Source organism: Mus pahari, chromosome 17 (assembly GCF_900095145.1).
Source record: "Mus pahari chromosome 17, PAHARI_EIJ_v1.1, whole genome shotgun sequence".
Lineage (NCBI taxonomy): Eukaryota > Metazoa > Chordata > Mammalia > Rodentia > Muridae > Mus > Mus pahari.
In genome coordinates this window covers 53,202,366-53,208,926 of record NC_034606.1, presented here as the reverse complement: position 1 = coordinate 53,208,926, position 6,561 = coordinate 53,202,366, and positions in this window count along the sequence as shown.

Here is a 6,561-nt window from a genome sequence, read left to right as displayed (position 1 = left end):
GCGATTCAGCTGGGAATTCTGTAGGAAGCTGTTGCAGGGCCATTCTCTTTACTAGACACTCAGCATTACAATAAAGAAATTGGCAAAGCGCTTGCTTTCCCGTAAAAATTTCCCAAACAGCCTATGTTTATGTCTGAGGCAATGGAGCCATGGTCAACAGTGCAGAGGCAGGAGGGGCAAGTCATGAGGAGTTCCCCGGGCACAGAAAGGCTCTCAGGCCATTGCTGCTCATGAAAGAGGTGGCATCTGGTTCCTAGGTACCCTGGCGCTCTTCATTGTCCCTCAGAGCTGGAAGATTCTGGAAACTGCTGCATAAGAAACCTGAAACTTTCCCCCCAGGAGGCTTTGACATAGTCTGTGGCCCTGGCCATGCCCCTCCCCCATGCCTGATCTCCTTGGCCACAAGACCTCTTTCTTCTGAGAGCAGTGTTTGCAGCCTGTGGTCCTTCCTCCCACATCCTCTCCCCTCACTTACTCCAAAGTCTGTTTCCTCTTATTTCCCCAAGGTCCCCTTGAAATCAACTCTCTCTACAGCTCAAATTGGCAGAGACAGAAAGAAAACGTGTTTTTCTTCCTGGATTGAATTGCAACTTCTTCAGAGGCTGTCCCTCAACCTGTGTTCCCCTGTGTCCAGCTGGGTTTCTGTGGGAGCTTTCGGGGAAGGAGGCTAAAGGGGATGAAGGTTATATTGCTGGGTGTACTGGGAAGAACCTTACTGTCATAGTGGGCTGGAGCTTGCTGGACCTCACATTCTTGAACCCAGGGGGGAACAAGAAGGTCTGAAATTCAAGGAATATCAATGAATTCACATGCACGTACTTGACGGGATATTCTGGAAATCCATGCAGCATTCAAGACTTGCAGCTCCATTATTCATCCACCTTGGACTTGTTAAGAAAGGCAGAAATCAGTGGCCCTGTGGACTCCATAAGTTAGCAGAAGGGAAAGAGGACCAGCTGTGTTCAAGGTTGAACAGTAGCATCACAGTATGCACACAGGAACCAAGAGCCTACACGGTACAATAATATGGCATGTGCAAAGATTGGAGCTCAGGGCGTGCATAGCGTTGCAACAGGAGCTGAGTATGAGCACTGTACGGTAACATGGTGTACACACAAGTAGGCAGGTCCATGTACTGTGGGTCAGTACACTGCAGCCATGAAGAAGAATGAGATGGGAAGTAAGTGAGGAATCCCCCTCCCCCAGAGTAGGTACCTCATCTGCAGAACAGGGGGAGGAGGAAGGAGATCTTGAACCAATAAGAAAGAATACAATTCCAAAGGTGTGAGGGAAGAGCGGGAGAAGAGCCATATCTAACTAGGGTGTACCCATTATACCAGTAACCCTGATGGATATCTCAGGAGTCCGGCAACCTGGGATCTGTCAAATTTCCCCAGGGAAGTAAGATGGGCACCTGCTATTACCCTAGAATGCTAGAGGGTTGGAGCTTCACAGACAACTCTCCCAGAGGCTTTCCATGTCTTCTCCAACATGTTGTAAGAAAGAGGTGGCTGCAGGCGGGCATGGCCAGGAGCCTGGGCTCCTCTCTATCACTGACTGCTGGGGTGTCAGAGCTGTGCACTCTGTCTGTCCTCCTGAGTGTGGTGGAATCTGTTGACGCATTAACTTGCAATTCCTTAACAGCACAAAGTTGGTGGGTCCAGCCCTCTGGTGGCAAATACTTGCAGAATGGTCCAGGACCACACATGCCTTTCCAGCATCCAGACGTGGGACCCTGCACACTGGCAGTTTTCTGTTTGTTACCATTATGGTTGCTGCCTTCTCTCTCTCCAAACATGCCATCTTTGCACTGGAGAATATCTTGCTCAGTGGTTCTTGGCAGTCAGCTCTGGGGAAGGCATCTTTCCTCTTCATTACATTTCCTTAGTTGGTGCCACCAATCTGCTGACTGACTGTGAGTCACCTTCTCTCAGGCCACAGGAAGACTTTCAACTTGGAGGGATATGCCAACACCTGGGAGTGAAGGGATGGCCAGATGCCTTCCCCAAAGCCCAATGACTCTCCTTGCCCATCTTGCCTTGTCTTACCCAGTGGCCTGTGAGTAAGGATAGCATGAGCTTGGCACACCTACTCTGGAGATAAGACACCTGTCCCTTAAGTAGAATTAAAGTCAGGTGATATGTCTCCAGTTTCTGCACTGACTCTGAAGCCATTGGTCTGGTAGGGTCTCAAGCACTTGGTCAGAGCTGGACATTATGAAGCTGAGCAGCACATGAGCCAGCAGTCACATCTTACTCGGCTATGTTTGGGTGATCCTCTTGGCCACAGTAAATGGGAGTGGATTAGAGAGGCTGAGAAGGAGCATCTTCTGGAGGATCCAGCTCCAGGGATGGAGCTCTGAGAGGGATCAAGGAGGCAAAGGTCACAAGAGGGGACTTGAAGACCCGTGCCTTTTCTGAAGACAGGATCAGCTCAAGTGAAGCAACTATGAGGGGAGAGAACAGTGAAGATGATCTTCATTCCAACCTCTGTTGTTTGCTTATTGTTTGCAAAGATGTTCTCTCTGTTTCTGCCAGGGTTCAGCAACAGATGGGGAGATAGAACCATGGCAAATACATTACCCATGATCCAGGACTCTTAGAGGCACAGAGGCCCATGGGGTACTTCTGTAAGGAAGGGAAATATTTTGAGGAATTACCATGGATGGCAAGGGGCAGATTTTTACATTTCTCTTTGTAACTTGTGTCTTCTCACATCCCCTGCCTACAGCTCCCTCTCCAGAGCTAGGTCCTCTTGGAGGGGTTTTTCTCCCAGCAACGGGTCTGCCTCCATGTGACCTTGGCCAGAGGGTCATAAAGACTTGGCTGGAAACTTCAGTCACCAATGGCATTTGCAGTCTGGAGAAGAATCTCTTCTGGGAACATCAAGTTGGACCCTTAGACTCTCAGGTGATTGGTTATGGCCTGCCCACATGAGAAAGGTTAAGACTTTCTCACCAAAGTCATACCAACCGGAGAAGTTACCCATGCCTGCTAAAGGCTGTCACAGTAACATTTATGGCTATGTTTTATTCAACAGGTGGTTACTGGAGTCCAGCCAAGGTGGCACAGGGTTGACCTTTGTTCCCCTGAAGATGAAAATGCAGCAAAGAGAGGAAGAGACAATATCTAAAACTGACACATAATTGAAAGGAATAGACACAGACTTACCTTTTGGCTCCTCCTTTTTTGGATGTGCAAACCTGAGAACCCTCAAAATTTAAGCTCCAACTTCCATGACCCTCCTAAAGGAACTTAAAGACCTGTCCCTTGCCATCTATGGTAATTTTTTGAAGTAAGTCCTTTCCTTACAGAAACACCCCAGGGACTTCTAGGTCTCTAAGAGCCCTGAACCATGGGTAATGGGTTGAAACCTCATCCTTTCTCCAATGAACCCACCCTAACTTGTGGCACTGCATGCCATCCACCCTCCCCTTGCTCCCCTCTCTCTGGGATGCAGTGGTCAGCTCCAACTGTCTTAGCACCCATACTGAACTCGCATGCCCAGGCATCCCTCCTCCCAGGTGTTTGTTAGGCTCAAAGTGAAGGGGTCTCTCCCCAGACACCACATTCAATCCATCCTGAGGATTTCCAATGTGTCCAAATTTGGACCCATGTAATCATCTGTGATGTCAGGATGCTGAAGTGAGTCCCTTAACTGACTCTCAGCTTTCACCCTGCCCTGCCTGGAAGATGTTCTTGACAACTCTTATCAAACTTTTCAAGAGCCCTGTTTCTCTCAGTGAGGTCCGCACTTCTTCAGTTGATGAGAACCTCCAGACCAGCTCTGTCCTTTCTCTTTCCTCTCCTCTCCCCTTTCTCTCTTCTTCCCAACCCTTTCTCTTTTCTCTCCCCTTCCCTTTCTCTCTTCTCCCTGCCCCTTTCTCTCCTCTCCCCGCTCCTTTCTCTTTCCTCTGCCCATCCTTTCTCTGTCCTTTCCATGCTCCTTACTATGACCTTTTCTACTGTTCATCCCACCAGGCTCACGCTGGACTTGGCCTCAGAACCTCTTACCCTGACTTCAGCTCTCAGTTCTCTTCAGCTTCGTGCACAAAGGGCCACTGGTTAGGAAGCTTTGTGCCACTCACTGCCACTTGTCCCGCATTTTTTTGCAGCTCCTAGCTGCCTTGTGATTAAAAAGGAAACCTTGCAGCCAGCCCCTCAGAAGGGCAACACAACCTTAACTTCCTCCACACCTTGTCTTCAGAGGACATCAAGGCTGGACTGCCTTGTGGGTTCTTGGAGAACCTCACTAGCAAGCACATCTTTATTTTACCCATCTCAGTATTTTGCCCCTTCTTCTGGAAGTGTTTGTCGAAAACAGCTGAAAGTGGCTTTATCTGTCAGACACAGTGGATACAAGTTGAGACAAATACAGGGTTAACCAGAAAGCTCAAGACAAGAATATGGGCAACCAGATGGCCGCTGAGGTTTAGAAAAGTTCTGAGGGAGTCTTGAGACTTCAGAAGGCTGGCTGCCTGTGTAGGGCTTTGTGAGAGTTTTGAGGAACTTCAGTCTTTCAGCCCCAGCTGGCCTGGAGGTTCCGCACATGTAGGAAGTGAGGGTAAAGGTCAGAGCTGAAAAGGCATGACTGGGGAAGACACTGCTCAGCACACACATAGTCCCCTAGCAGAGATAAGGAGGTCTGAGTCTCTACCAGTCATCCAAGCCAATAAGGCAGAGACTTTAGAGGTCAAGTGGGTCAAAGAATACAGACTTCACATATCACATTTTAAAAAAGTTGTCCAGCAATGATAAAAACAACAAAACAACAAAAGCCAGAGAGCAGCACACCCTGGGTGAGGAGAGATTCTGGTGTCCAGTTGTCACATACTATTTTGTCTCCAGTTTTCAGGAATGATTATGAGCCATAAGAAACTACAAGAGACTGTGATTCCCATGTGGGAAAACTAGCTGGCTGCTCAAGACCTCCAATTGCTTTAAGTATGTTCGGAGAGTAAAGGAAAATTATGTCTAGAAACTGAATGAAACTAGAAGAGCATTATCTCTCCAAATAGTGGATCTGAGGGAGGGTATAGAGCTGTGCTTTTAGAATTATAGAGTAGGAGATACAAGGTCATAAGTGGAAAGTTATTTAGAAGGATTCTGTAGCAGTCTCAAAGTCAGAGGAAGGTCAGAAGCTTGAAGGCAGGTGGGTGAGTGGAGTTTTCCCAGTCCATACAAAACAAAAAGAACAATGAGGAAAACTGAACAGAGGCTCAGGGATGTGTGGTGTGCTGCTAAGCATTAGAGGAGTCCCAGAAAGGGAGGGGAGAAAGGACTGGGAAGGTTTCCATGTGCACACACCGAGAAATCAGAGGGCAGTCAAGAAGCTCAGTGTGTTCTGAGTCAGAAGCAGGTGAAGGGGTCTATAAGGCACTCCCACTATCCTCAGATCCTGAAGGTCAAAGGTTTCCTTGGGTCAACAGGGGAGAGTGACCTGTGGCTCAACAAGACCTGTAATGAAGCAGCTTCCTAAAGACTGTGGGATGAGATAATAAAGGTGCACAAGAACAAAACTATCAACCAAGTTTCTATTCCCAGCAAAACTAACCTTCAGAAATGAACAAGTTCAGACATCCCAGGTAAGGAAAGTGATGGATATCTATTGCCACAGTACCACTAGAATGGGTTTCCCACCCCAGGCTAGAATTGAAGGACTCAAATTCAGAGGTGAAGGCAAAAAAGCATCTGTGCCAATGGGCTTGAAGGCAGACATGTGAGCAACTGTGCCAATGGTCTGTTTTTTTTTTTTTTTTCTGTGTTTTTCCCCTACCCGATTTTAAAAGAGAATTGCATATAGCAATAATTATGAACCGTGTTGATAGGCAATCAATATAATAAGGTGTAATTTGTTTGAAAATACTGGTCCCAAAGTATGTGTGTGGGGAGAGATAGCTCACCGGAGCAAAGACTTTGTAATTCTGCTAAAATTAAACCGGCATTATTCTCACACAGATGGCTATAAATTAAGATATTAATTGTAACCCTTGGGGAAACACAAGTAAGAAAATAACTCAAAACAACATATGGGGGAATTGACAAGGAAATTACAAGGTATGCTAGAAAATACCTATTTACTACAGAAATACAGTAGAGAAGACACAGAATAAAAATGACATCTGACTGATAGAGAGCTAACAGCAGGCATAGAGTAGATGCTGTCTGAAGAAGATGTGAGACACAAACAGACTGACTGTGAAGGGACAGGTGAATTAAATTGCAGCCATAGCCAAAGAGACTGGACTACTTATAAAATGTCAAACACCGTAGACACTGAAGAAAACAGACACAATTCTAGTTTTGATTCTGTTTCTATGATAAAATACCCTGTTCCCCCCACAAATATCCATAATGTATATGGAAAGGGTATATGTTTCATTCAAGATGATAGATTCTAGGCCATTGTTGCAGGAAAGTCAAGATGGTGGGGACTTGAAACAGCTAATCACATGACATGCATAGTTGAGATGAGAGAGAGAGAGAGAGAGAGAGAGAGAGAGAGAGAGAGAGAGAGAGAGAGAGAGACACATCAACACACTTATTGCTCTGACCACTTTCC